The sequence below is a fragment of the Coccinella septempunctata genome, chromosome 7 (assembly GCF_907165205.1).
Source record: "Coccinella septempunctata chromosome 7, icCocSept1.1, whole genome shotgun sequence".
NCBI lineage: Eukaryota > Metazoa > Arthropoda > Insecta > Coleoptera > Coccinellidae > Coccinella > Coccinella septempunctata.
This window is the reverse complement of record NC_058195.1, coordinates 20,641,760-20,655,736: the sequence shown is the minus strand read 5'-3', so window position 1 is coordinate 20,655,736 and position 13,977 is coordinate 20,641,760. Positions and strand designations below refer to the sequence as shown.

General features: G+C 35.5%; 1 protein-coding gene across 2 annotated transcripts in view; it reads left to right on the top strand.

Annotated features, from left to right (window-relative positions):
* LOC123318072 (TBC1 domain family member 16) overlaps positions 1 to 13,977 on the top strand; it is a 443,130-nt gene that overhangs the window by 229,295 nt on the left and 199,858 nt on the right. The window lies entirely within an intron of this gene.

Below are 13,977 nucleotides of genomic sequence, written 5' to 3'. Positions count from 1 at the left end.
AAATGAAATCAATTTTAATGATCATTTTGACGAATCATGTAGGACCAATGATAATATGATGAAATGCATTGAAAGTGCTCTCTAGGATACATTCACTGATCAAACGGAATATGTTTTCTATATATGATAAAAGTTGGTATCCATAAATTGTATAAAATGAATATCATTCTCTCATTGTACTAAGTTTAATCAAATGCAACCTTTGTTTTCAGGTAATGTTGAATGATCAAAATACTGCAATATTCTGTATTTGTTTATAAGAGAGGAGTGTAGGGCAAGAGAACCTCACTTCTCAAATGTACCAAGATTTTCGAATTAAATGAGAATGTGATGACGATTAGTTATAATGTCATCTTAACATATAAATTCTACTGATTGAGGCGAATAGGGCAGTTGGCAATCAGAAATCACATTTAATGCTGATTTTTCTTGACTCGAATGAATAATATAGATCACAAGAGATTAAGTACAAACAATGAGTATAATTTACAAATAAGCCATTCAAAAGATTCTCCTCAAACTATGGTTTCGGAAAGTGGATAATTAAAGGACAGATGGAATAATGGATACCCATGAAATCAACAAAATCATTTCAAAAAACAGTGAACTGCTGATATAAGCTTTGCGGATAAGAAATATTTCAATATTGCCTAATACAGCAATAAGAATCATACCATATGTCAAGTCATTGTATTGGAATAATTAAATATAAACTGTAGATTGAATTTTCAAGATGTTCATTTGATTCATAAAACCGAATAAGATGTATTATCAAACATTCCAAATATTCTCCTCATACTATGATGTATACTTACTCTAGATACGAAGGACTAATAGGGAATATAGGTTGGCCAACATGTAGGGAACTCCTCCATTGAATATTCGTATTCGTTAGACAGTAGATTATTATTATTATTAAAGCTGTTACGAACTGAGCCGACACAGCGGAAGACATGGTATGCAAGTGTCCAGAGTTGGCTGTCCTGAGAACCATTCATATGGGGAAACCAGTGCTGGATACTCACGAGATATGCGAAGGTCCCTAAGGATGTGTCGATTTCATCTACACCACTGCCAATCTCCTTGGATTCTTGTAAATGAGTAGGGTAGAGAATACAAAAGATCTACACGGTCGTAGTTCCCGAAAGGCTTACCTTGTGAGGCCATCTTAAGTCCAAGGTTTTTGTGACTCGACCTGAAATTTGGACGAACTTCGCCAAAGAATAGTAAATGGGTGTCTTCAAATAACCATGTTAGAGACGGTTTTCAGTCAAGATGGTATTATTGTATGGAAGTCATGGAGGAACAGGAAATGCTAGAACAATCTTCTCACCAGATTTCCAATATATCCAAGATTTGCCAGATCCCTAAACAATTCAGCACCTACTAGAATGATACATCATTTCAATCTGATGCCTGCCTGCTACCTACTCTGTTCTTCTATATGCTCTCCAAGACAAGAAACTCTTCGTAGGTAAATTGAAATCATTCAAATATCCCACTGAAGATGTGAGACAACTGCACTCGATATATTCCTAGTAACCCAATGAAAAGGAAATACTAAAACCACCTGCTCATCAGATTTCCAATATATCTAAAATTTGCCAGTTGGTTTTGAATCTGAGATTGAGTAATTTAACATTGACTTTTAGTCTTATATTCCGGAGTGTGTTTTTCAGTGAAATAGATTTTTTAAATGTGTCCTTTTATTTCACAAAACCTATCTATCTATCTTTGAAATCGAACATTGAAATGAGGGAAAAATTAAGATCAGAGTAATATTTTACTTGGTAAATTTCAAAACAGACAGTTAAAATCGGTATAAATGAAAGAAACAAAATGTTACTTTTCCTATGAGTTTTTTTATCTAGAGTAAGTATACATCATAGTGTGAAGAGAATATGGAGAATTAGATTAAAGGAAATCTGGACTTATTTACATGATGGTGATATTGAATATCGGGAAAGAAGTCAAATTCCTGGGTCTTCTAAATATTCTTCATTGAAGTCATCCTAGCTTTTGTTTAGTTTCTGAACTTCTTCAGGGACTAAGAATAAATACATACAATATTTTAATTGATGGACATTGTCCCTGAAGAAGTCCAGAAACTTAACGAAAGCTAAAATGACTTCAATGAAGAATATTTAGAAGACCCAGTAATTTGACCTCTTTTCCTGATATGTAATATCACAGAATATGGAGAATATTTACAATATATTTCAAAGTTCTTTTTCGGTTTTAGAATGAAATAAATATTTCGTGAATTATTCAACCTATAGTTTATATTTAATAATTTCAACACAATGAATTAACATATGATAAGATTCTCATTGTTTTAATAGGCAATTGTGAAATATTTCTTCTTCGCAAAGCTTATTATATCAGCCGTTCACTGTTTCACCAAATAATTTCATGACAATTCATTAATGCACCTGTCCTTTTATTTTCCACTTTCTGAAACCAGGGTTTGAGGAGAATCTCTTGTTTGTATAAAATAATAATGGCTTGTACTTAGCCTCTTGTAATCTATATTATATATTGGAGTTGGAAAAAACCCATGCAAATTTCAAAACAGACACTTCGAATCAGTGTGAATGAAACTTATCCATCAAGAAACAAAATGTTATATTCCCTATTAGTCCTTCGTATCTAGAGTAAGTATACATCATAGTATGAGGAGAATATTTGGAATGTTTGATAATACATCTTATTCGGTTTTATGAATCAAATGAACATCTTGAAAATTCAATCTACAGTTTATATTTAATTATTCCAATACAATGACTTGACATATGGTATGATTCTTATTGCTGTATTAGGCAATATTGAAATATTTCTTATCCGCAAAGCTTATATCAGCAGTTCACTGTTTTTTGAAATAATTTTGTTGATTTCATGGGTATCCGTTATTCCATCTGTCCTTTAATTATCCACTTTCCGAAACCATAGTTTGAGGAGAATCTCTTGAATGGCTAATTTGTAAATTATACTCATTGTTTGTACTTAATCTCTTGTGATCTATATTATTCATTCGAGTCAAGAAAAATCAGCATTAAATGTGATTTCTGATTGCCAACTGCCCTATTCGCCTCAATCAGTAGAATTTATATGTTAAGATGACATTATAACTAATCGTCATCACATTCTCATTTAATTCGAAAATCTTGGTACATTTGAGAAGTGAGGTTCTCTTGCCCTACACTCCTCTCTTATAAACAAATACAGAATATTGCAGTATTTTGATCATTCAACATTACCTGAAAACAAAGGTTGCATTTGATTAAACTTAGTACAATGAGAGAATGATATTCATTTTATACAATTTATGGATACCAACTTTTATCATATATAGAAAACATATTCCGTTTGATCAGTGAATGTATCCTAGAGAGCACTTTCAATGCATTTCATCATATTATCATTGGTCCTACTTGATTCGTCAAAATAATCATTCAAATTGATTTCATTTTTGAGGAATGTCCAAAAATTTTCAGATTAAAGGTTATGTAAACAATCAACCGTTTTGGTACTGCAGAATTAAATGTCTAAATGTGCATATTCTCTGTCAAATTTCATAAATGATAAGACAAAGATGAAAGAGTGCCAGTCCCGAGTCGTTCCGACCAATCTGGCCAATCAGAAGAAAGTGGGCGTCATTTTCGGTCGAGTGACTCTTCGATGCAGAGAACTTTCTATTGAATAAACTTTCGATTGAAGAAGCTAGAAGGTCAAGAACCTACCACCGAAGACCGAGAGATCAGTTGAGGATTTGAAGTAACCAAAGAAGAGCTTAACCTATAAAAGCTATAGGCAGCATACAATTATCAACACGACTTTGATCGTCTGAGAGTCCAGAAACCATAAGAGTCAACTGGTTAATAGGCAAAATGCCCGGAACCTATGATGAAGCAGTTAAGGGTTTTTAGTGGGTCTCGAGCTCAAGAGAGTGAGAATCCCCACACTGTTTTCCCTCAGGAGACGGAGTGTCCGTCTGTCTTGCAGATTTTCCCCCTGCTACACCAAAAAAAAAGTGGTCTTTAATATTTTTCATAAATATGCCGTTCATTTGTGCTTTCACTTCTGAAAAACTGAATAGATCGTTAATTGATACAGCTGATGCCTGTTAAAGTGTTTTGCAGCAAAACCCTTTGTCGGCCTTCATGGGTTATATGGCATGAATGGATGAGTTAATTCTCTACTTGTTTACAATTTCCTAAGTCCTAGGTACAGTTCGTTATTCGCATTATTTTGGACCAAACATTTTTAGTAAGCATTCAATAATTATATACAGGGAGAGTCATAACCACTGACATTTGGTCCTATGAACAAATGTGCCTTGAAAAGCTATTACCCATTTATTCCAATAGTTATGAATCACCCTGCATACGGAATTTTGAAAGACTCTGTTTCTTTCCGTTTCGTCAAATTTCCCCAATTCATACTAACAGCTTATAACCTGACCGATATAAGTGATACGGTTTATGTAAATAACAAAGATTTTCTAATTAGAATTAATCGAACACCTATCAAAATTCAGTGTATGAAAAGATATAAAAGATATTCGATTCTTATATTCAAAAATTTTTCTTCGATATTACAACATCAACTTCAGAATAAGTCGAATGAGGTCGAAAATCGGAAAATTTTCTCCGGGAAGCACTAGATTCATTCACCAGATTTAAAAATTATATTATAAATAGATATGTATTTGTTTTCTGATACTGAACGATAGACGGAAGTTTTTGCTTCATTATAAACAAGTACAACAATCAATGAATAAATTTCATATAATATCATAATTATAAATTCAAAGGCAAATAATTGGAAAAAATTACTCGGTAGATAAACCAAAGTATGCGTTATAATCATTGAATATAAATATTCCACTTTCAAAAAATGTTATCAACGACGAGACCACGAGACTTTTACGACACTCTCGAATAAGACTCAAGACGAGACGAGACTAGGAGCCTACGAGAGGAGACTCGAGACGAGACTATAGTAAAGTCTCGTCTCGTTGGTCTCGTGGGCATCACTATTATGAAAATATGTGGGATTCCGGGGATCTTCAAGTATACTATTCAATGATTTACTACTCTAATAGAACACAATTTATTTTACCCTTAAATCTTAACATGGAACATGAGTCTCTACTTTTCTCATAGACTTACTTACTCACTAAAATCTAACCTAACCTATCGTCATGTCACAGTGGAACCATAGAATAAAAATCTCTTACTTGACACACCTCCTTAGATTTTTATTACAATAACACTGAAATCTTATTTTAACCATAATGCTTTTCTAAATTTATCGAATTTGATTGAGCCTAGGGCTTTGGTCAAAATATCAGCAATATTCTCTTCTGAATCGATCTTTACAACATCTATAATTCGATTTAAATAACTTTCATTTAAAAAATGAAAATGTGTTTCAATATATTTAGAACTTTCTGTAAAATTTCCATGTTTAGTTATACTAACGGCACCTGAATTATCTTCAAACACCTTTATGGGCTCAGAAAATTCAATCTTAAAATCTAACAGATTATATTTAACAATTTTTAATTCACTAACACATTCAGATAGCGCAACATATTCAGTAGCTGTAGAAGATTTTGTTACAGTACCTTGTTATTTTGATTTCCAAAAAATTACATTATCAAACATTTTGATTACATAACCAGTAGATTTCCTGTCATTTATATCTCCTGCCCAATCAGAGTCCACATAAAATCAACATGTCTAACCAAAATTATTTTATTATTTACTTAGACTCTATATCCAACATTTACATACCCTAACAAAATTTCTAAATCCGCATTTCTATCCCATTTTGAATTTCTTCTCTGTTCAGGCACTCTCACAAAAACTCAACTGCCATAAAGTTTCAAATAATCTACACTGGGCTTTTCTCCAAACATTATCTCATAAGGAGTTTTATCTTTGACAACTGTATTTGTAGATATTCTATTTTTCAAATACGCCGCAGTTTTAATTACTTCTGGCCAAAAACGAATGTGTACTTTCGCTTCATCTAACAAACATCTTGCCATATCCATTATATCTCTATCGTATTTTTCTGCCATCCCATACAATTCATGAACATATAGTGGACAATTTTCAATATAAATTCCCTTTTCGTTCGCAAATTTTTGTATATTATTATTTAAGTATTTTGTACCGTTATCACATCGTAATTTTTTAATTCTCTTACCAGTTTTATTTTCAATTAAGTTAACATATTTGACAGAGCAATCATAAACTTCATTCTTGGACTTTATTACATAAACTTGGACGATTTTACTAAAATCATCAATAAACGTTATACAAATTGCAATATTTGTTTCTGACACATAGTTTTCAAATAGTTCGAAATTAACATGACCTAATATTCTGTGAAGTTTTTCTTTTTCAGACATATTATTATTCGATGTACTGTTCACTTCCACTTTAATTATTTCGCTTGTTATATTATATATACCATTCATCTTGTATGCTGATGCAATAATAATACCATTATCATTTTGAATTTCAGAAATATTACCAAATGATATAATTTTGTTTTTCTTTGTTACTTTTTCACAACCTATCAAATTTCTATCCACTTCTTTTACATAAAATACATTATTTTACATTATTACAATTATTTTACCATAAACATTAAATCCATGCAAAACAGTACCTACTTGTTGCTTTCAACATACGACCATCAGCTACTTTGACGTTGATTAGTGTTTGAAGAACAATATATTCATAAAAGTAATCATCATTATTGATGATGTGATCCGAACAACTACTATCTAATAACCATTCAATTTTGTTAGTACAATTATTAACTACAATTAAAGAATCTTCTGATTTTACCTCTGTAACCTCAGTGTTGAAACTGCTCATTCCAGGTTCTGAATTTCTCTGCCGCAAACCACCTGTTCGATGATGTTGACCTGCACCTCGGCTATTACTCTTGAACCTATTACCTCGATAACTATCATTTCCCCTGTTCTAATATTGTTGGGAACCACCTCCTCGACTCTGCCTACCTCCCTTTGACCTCCAAGAATTGCCATCGAGCTTTTTATTTGGGCATTGGTCTTTGAAATGTCCACTTCTTCCACATTTGAAACAGTTTTGTTCTCTTCTCCTTTCGGACTTGAATGCACTTGAAGTGTGTTTACCTGTTTCTTCTTCCTCTTTGAGTTCCATCATTTCGATTTTACTCTTAACAAGGTCGACAGTTTGGTCATCTTCTTTTAGCACATCAACTAAGTCTCCAACGTAGCTTAATAAACTTGGTAGCATTTTAATCATATAGCTCAACTTTTAACTTAAATCTATCAAGTTTATTTCTCACACAAATTTGTAGAGCTGTTGATTCCTTCAAGTACACTTCATCGAACTTTTTCAGGATCATTTAGATTCGCTTTTTCCAGCATTCATAGTCTTTTCCATCGAAAATGGGAATTTTCACTTCATCGGCCATTTTGTTCTTTGTTGAAGCATCTATTCTGGAATATTCCGTTACTTGAATTACTGTTCAGAATTAATCGCTTTGAATCTGCTACCATATGAAAATATGTGGGATTCCGGGGATTTTCAAGTATACCATTCAATTATTTACTCTCTAATAGAAATCAATTTATTTTACCCTTAAATCCCAACATGGAACATGAGTCGCTACTTTCGTTTTAGACTTACTTATAGGGGACTCTAACGATTTGTCAAAATTAGCTAAGGGTTCGCTGTCGTGGGGCACACAAGCTCATCCCTCCATTGATTCGCGTGCTGTTTTGGTCGAGTATTGTGTTTTGTGCATGTTTTTGGAAAAAACTGTTCTTCCCGACGTTAGATTAGAGTGATAAGAATATAGCTTTTTCAGAAATGCCTCTTTATAATGATAATAAAAAGCATTGTGTGCCCCACGGTAACGAACAATCAGCTGATTTTGACAAATTGTTAGAGTACCCTATTCATTAAATCTAACCTAACCTATGCTTATGTCATAGTGGAACCATAGACATAGAATATAAATCTATAACTTGACAACTAGATGTACCCATAAACTGTTTAACACGTTGGCAACTGTTAGTTCGCATGCGTACGGATTTTTGGAAAAGATGGAACACCGAATACTTACACACCCTTACTCAAAGATCGAAATGGCATTTTCCAGATAAGTCAACGGCCAGAATAGGCGACATGGTTTTGATAAAATCGGATAATGAACCCCCACTAGAATGGGCTTTGGGCCGAATAACCAAATTAAATTACGGCACAGATAGTATTGCGCGAGTCGCCTCAGTGAGAACCGTGAAAGCTATATTGCGTAGACCTTTGGTCAAGCTGTGTCTCCTGCCCACGAATTGAGTCGTTGTAGAATATCTCCCTTTCTTCAAGTGGGGAGGATGTTTTATTCCCGTTCATTGTATATATAAGTATATATTTTTCAGCTCATATTATTTAATATCATGTCATGTCATTGACAATGCAATTGTATGCGCGAAATGATCTACCTCGATTTTTGCTCATATTCTGACTACATCTTGCTGAATCTATGCAATATGGTCAATATTGCCAGACTTAAGCCAGTCAAGGAAGAAAAAGAGTGCCGAGGCCACGCCCCCTTTTTGGACCACAGAGTCAAAGTGATGCCAGCAAAAATAGACTTCGACGAGTCAGTTCGTTTCTGATCACCCTAGTGAAATCAGCCATACCTGAGTTGCAAGCACGTGCTTACGCTGCTGTACGAAATTTCCACACAATACACGTGCTTCCTAAACTACTCTACTGGTAAGTCTACTTATATTATTGATACTTAAATTGTTTTGTCAGTGATTTGAACGTTACTAAAGATTTGTATTTCTCAGTGCATATAGCTCAATTGTTGTAATAATTAGCAATACTCGGGAATCTGAATTAGCGATCCGATTAATTATACTTCCATTCATTAATTGAATTTAATTCAGAGAATTCTTTTAATGTCAATAACAATGTACACACCTATTTCAATGTAATGAATTTTTTTGTATATTTTGTACTTTAATTTCATCTAATATATCTCCTGCTTAAAAAAATACCAATGGTTAGTGAAACTTTATGTATCTCTAAGGCGAAACAAAGTTCGCCGAGTCAGCTAGTAATAATAATAACAGCAACAAGAGCAACCAACGAGTCCAATTCAATTACCGACTCGAACCGCTGAAGGTGCTGCAGGATATTCAGCCAGTGCTCACCCAAGCGGGGTTAGTTAGAAAGCGCATGAAGTGGATAACGTCCATGAATGATCCATCCATCCATGAACTCCATCACTGGAGTGGGGCAGAACACGAGCAACTATAGAAAACGGCTCCATGAGGAATTCTGCAACGCCTACCCCAATCTCAATGTCATTGAACAACGGGTGGCAGACCAGTACCGCGTAATTCTGAGAAAGGAACTAATACCAATGGCCCGAATCGACACAATTAAACAAGAACTCCAGCGTTCGCTAGCAATAGAGAGCAACACCAACACCTCTGATGAAATTCACATGCCTGGCAACAACAGCCAGAAGAAATTGACGCTGAAAGTCCATCTTGCAACGCAAGTGAGCCGAAACACCAGGAGGATAGGGAAGAGCTCCACTGACAAGTTGACTCTGACATGAGGAGATACTTTGCAGAACTGGAAGGAACGGATCCTCTTCATCGAATAGCACCTCCCCGACTCAATACATCCAAGAAACTGTCACTCATAATCCACAGGGCGTTTTACCTGAGTATCTACAGAACGGAAGTTCATTGGAATATGTGCATCTAGTTTTTACTGTGCAGCGCTAACGACAGCTAAAACCATAGGGGCGAAAATTGGACAAACGATTGTCCAAAATTACACAAGTTACATACCTCATCATGGCAGAAACGTCTTCAACACAAAACACAGAGGCTAAGAAGAGACATTGGACGACTAACGGAGTACTTGAACGAAAATGGCGGAAGAAAGGTTGTGAAAACTGCCAAAGAAATCATGGATAGAAACACACACAGAACGAGAGACGAAGAATGCTACAGCTCACCACTGCCTCGACACTCTGAAGCAAAAGTTAAGTCAGAATGCAGAACGCCTGAGGAGATATAATTCTATCGGTCACTCATATCGTCTGATGGAAAAAATGGAAATTTGCCACTAAAGGAAGCAATTGAACAGTTCTGGACCAAACAATTATCAACGAATCCTCAATTCAATGAAGATACCGGGTGGATTGAAGATGAAAAGTCTGAAGCTATGAAATATGAGCCGATGCAATATGACATGATCACAATTGAAGAAGTAAAATCAGCTATCAGAGGACTACACAACTGGAAAACACCTGGGTATGATGGATTACAGAACTTCTGGATCATGCATGACCAATTGACCTCAGTAATAAATGATGTCATTGAAAATCTTGAAAGAATGCCAATATTCCTTACACATGGCACAACATACCTGTTACCTAAAGACCAAAGGAATACAGAAGACCCATCCAAGTACCGACCAATCACTTGTCTTCCAACGATTAACAAATTAATCACATCGTGCATTTCAAACCGAATTCACAAGCATTGCGAAAGGAATAATATCATCGCCATGCAACAGAAAAGACGCACCAAAGACAGCCAAGCAAAGAACAACTAATAATTGATTCAGTTATCTTTAGTCAAGCGTTCTCCAAGCGGAGGAATCTTTACGCTGCGTACATAGACTACAAGAATGCATTCGATTCTATACCTCACGAATGGCTCTTGACGATATTGAAGATTTACAAGGTGAATACCAATATTGTTGAGTTCCTGGAAAATGCCATATCAACCTGGATGGCTCCATTACAACAGGACCTATTCCAATAAAACGCGGAATTTTCCAAGGAGATTCGCTGAGTCCTCTGAGGTTCTGCATGGCTCTTAATCCCTTGTCTCATAGATTGAATTCTACGGACTACGGATTTGCCATTAATTCAATAGAATTATGATGAAACTGAATCATCTCCTCTACATGGACGATTTGAAACTCTTCGCATCTACCAAAAAACAAATGCAACTGATGCTGAAGATGGGGGAAACTTTATCGGAAGACATCAAAATGAAGTTTGGATTAGAAAAATTGCTCAAAATATATCTCATGCATAAAAACAAAATGACTCATCAAAAATTTTTTACGCTATGAGAAAAATCAGGAAACAGATAAGCTCACCTGTTGCTTTCTGCAGAACCAACGAACTAGACCTGGACTCTGGCAGATGAGCACCAACTTTGAAAATTTTAACGAATTAAAATTCCGATAACACATACACGTATAGAACCTACACAAACTTCACAGACGGAATAAAAAATTCCGTAGCTTCGCTAGTGTACACTTTCACTTCAACTTTCTCTTTCACAGCGCGTCTGCTCGTGTCAAGATCTCACTCGACACCCTGTCCAGTGTTAAGGAAAGGTCGCGCTTGTTTTACTCGAAAATCGGGAAGATTGCCCATTGGCCGTAGAAAACTTGTGGGACGAACATTTCAACACGGTATCCAGTATCCAATAATTTCTCTTCAAGAGAAATAAAGTGCATATTCTGAACGTGAATTTCGGTAATGAGTAATTTGGCTAAAACCGATTTACTAGGTATGAGTATCGGAAATTTGTTGTTGTATGACATGTCCGAATTACGCAATCTGCCACCTACTCTTATTACGGCATCCTCCATGAAGGGATTCAGAACCCTCCACGATTTAGGTAGCCTTTCTTCGTTTTTCAACATCAATATTTCATCACCGAAAAACTTTCTTTGATCGTGCCGTATGATTTAAACGAGAGCACTTTGCAACTCGCCGTGTGTGAGACAATTTACCTACCCAATCGTTACATGCTGGCGTTTCAGGCATCTATTTTTGAAACGGATGATATAGGCAAGAACGCGTTCAATTCTGTAGAGAGTTGAGTATTTATCAAGCAACGTGTCTAAGATGTTCGGTTGCTTCACTTGAACGCTTAGTGTTATCTTTCGCCGCTCGCTTTCAGTCCAATCTTCATCGCGAATTCGAATTTTTTTTCACCCAGAATGTTGGTTCGTCTGAAAGGAACTGAGGACCTGTCCACCACAATGTGTGTGCCAATAATTCACATGAAAAAATTCCTCTAGAGCTGCAGTCGGCTGCGTTATCTTTGGAGGATACATGATGCCACTTATTAGGTGGGACTCCTTTCTGAATGAAAGCCACGCTATTTACGACAAACGTTTTCCATAGATGCGGTGAATTTTTAATCCAAGAGAGGGCCACGGAACTGTGGCTGAAGGCATAGATATCTGCCGGACACTTGTCTTTGAGTACTTATGTTTCGTACTTCAATAATGTTGTTAGAAGAACCGCAGCATCTAATAACAGTCTGGGCAAAGAAACCGATTGTAAGGGGGCAACCTTTGATTTCGCGAACAAGAACTACTGAACTTCTGTATTCAATTCTCGAATAAGTGACCGCACATGTTCCCTCTGTGGAGGCATCACAAAACCCAATTAAATGATTAAAATTGATCTCTTACTGGGGACCACTTCAAACCTAGAATTTTCAAGGAAACATTACTTTCGAAATCGAATGAGAAATCTATATTCTGAATGTGTTCTTCAGGCAATCCATCGAAAAGGGATCTTGTATTGGATGCTCACTTCCTCAGTTCGAATTTACCTTTGCTCAGCAATCCAATAAGTTGATCGCACATGTTGTCAATCACATCTCGATCGTTGCTTCCGAAAGTAATATCATCCACGAAAGTGAGCGTTCATAAAATGTGTGAAGCTAACGGGAAATTTTCATATTTATCGGCAAGATACAGGAGAGTTCGTATCGCTAGGGGGATGACGTAATGCCGAACATGAGGACGTTCAATTGGTAATCTATGATCGGATTGTTTGGATGAGGGCGCCACAGAATACGTTGATATTGTCTTTGCCGGGTATCCACTTGTATCATTTTGTACATTTGTCTGATATCCGTGGGCATAACATATTTGTGAAGTCTGAAGTTTATCAGGATTTCAACTAAATGGCGTTGTCATTTAGGACCACTATACAGGGTCTTTCACGAGGAACCTCACCCATATTTATACGGGAAACTACTGAACGTATTTTCATGAAATTCAGCACTTATAAGTATTTCACGATGCAGATGAAATCTAAAATATTTTCAAGGCATGAGCACCTCCGGTTTTTCCGGAAATGACGTCAATTTCCGTTTTTCAAATTAGAACACCATTTTTTTATTGCAGATATTTTAGAGCATAATAGATTCCTTAGAAAATTTCAAGTTATTTTGATGTAAAATTTTTCAGTTTTGGTTGGAAAATTCTCTCTGAGCGGGAAAATACGAAAAAAAAATCGAAAATAGAGCTCAGCTGAAACAAGGATAACTTCGAGGTTTTTGGATGGAAAATTTTCATTTTTGGGATTTTTCAAGATGTAAGATTGATGTATCCACTTTAAGAATCGAAATCGCGATTCATGATACAGGGGGTGAAAATATCGCTTTCAAAGTTAGGGATGACAAAATCGTGAAAAATCAATTTTTTCAAAGCAGAACCCCATTTTTTTTATGGCAGATATTGAATCTACGTTAAAAAATAATGTGAGTGTATGCATCACACCCTTGCCCTAAAATGGATATTTTCTGAGTTATTCACAAAAAACTCTTTTTCGTCTTGAATTTTCAGCTATTTCTTTTCCCTTCACGCCAAAAAGATGAAATTTTCAGGAACTGTTATTTGAACCATGCTGTCAATTTTTCACCCCTTCTTGAAACCGACTTCAAGTTACTATTAGGAAAACCATGGCAAACTCTCGGAGTTATAACTAGAGAAGATGCTCAAAGTTTTGACCGTTAATTTCTAGACATTCATTTATACGTCTCAGAAATGCTTCGTGCCTTGCTCTTCTTATTTCATCGGGAGGAAGAGATCTGCAAAAGTGTTTAAAAACCAA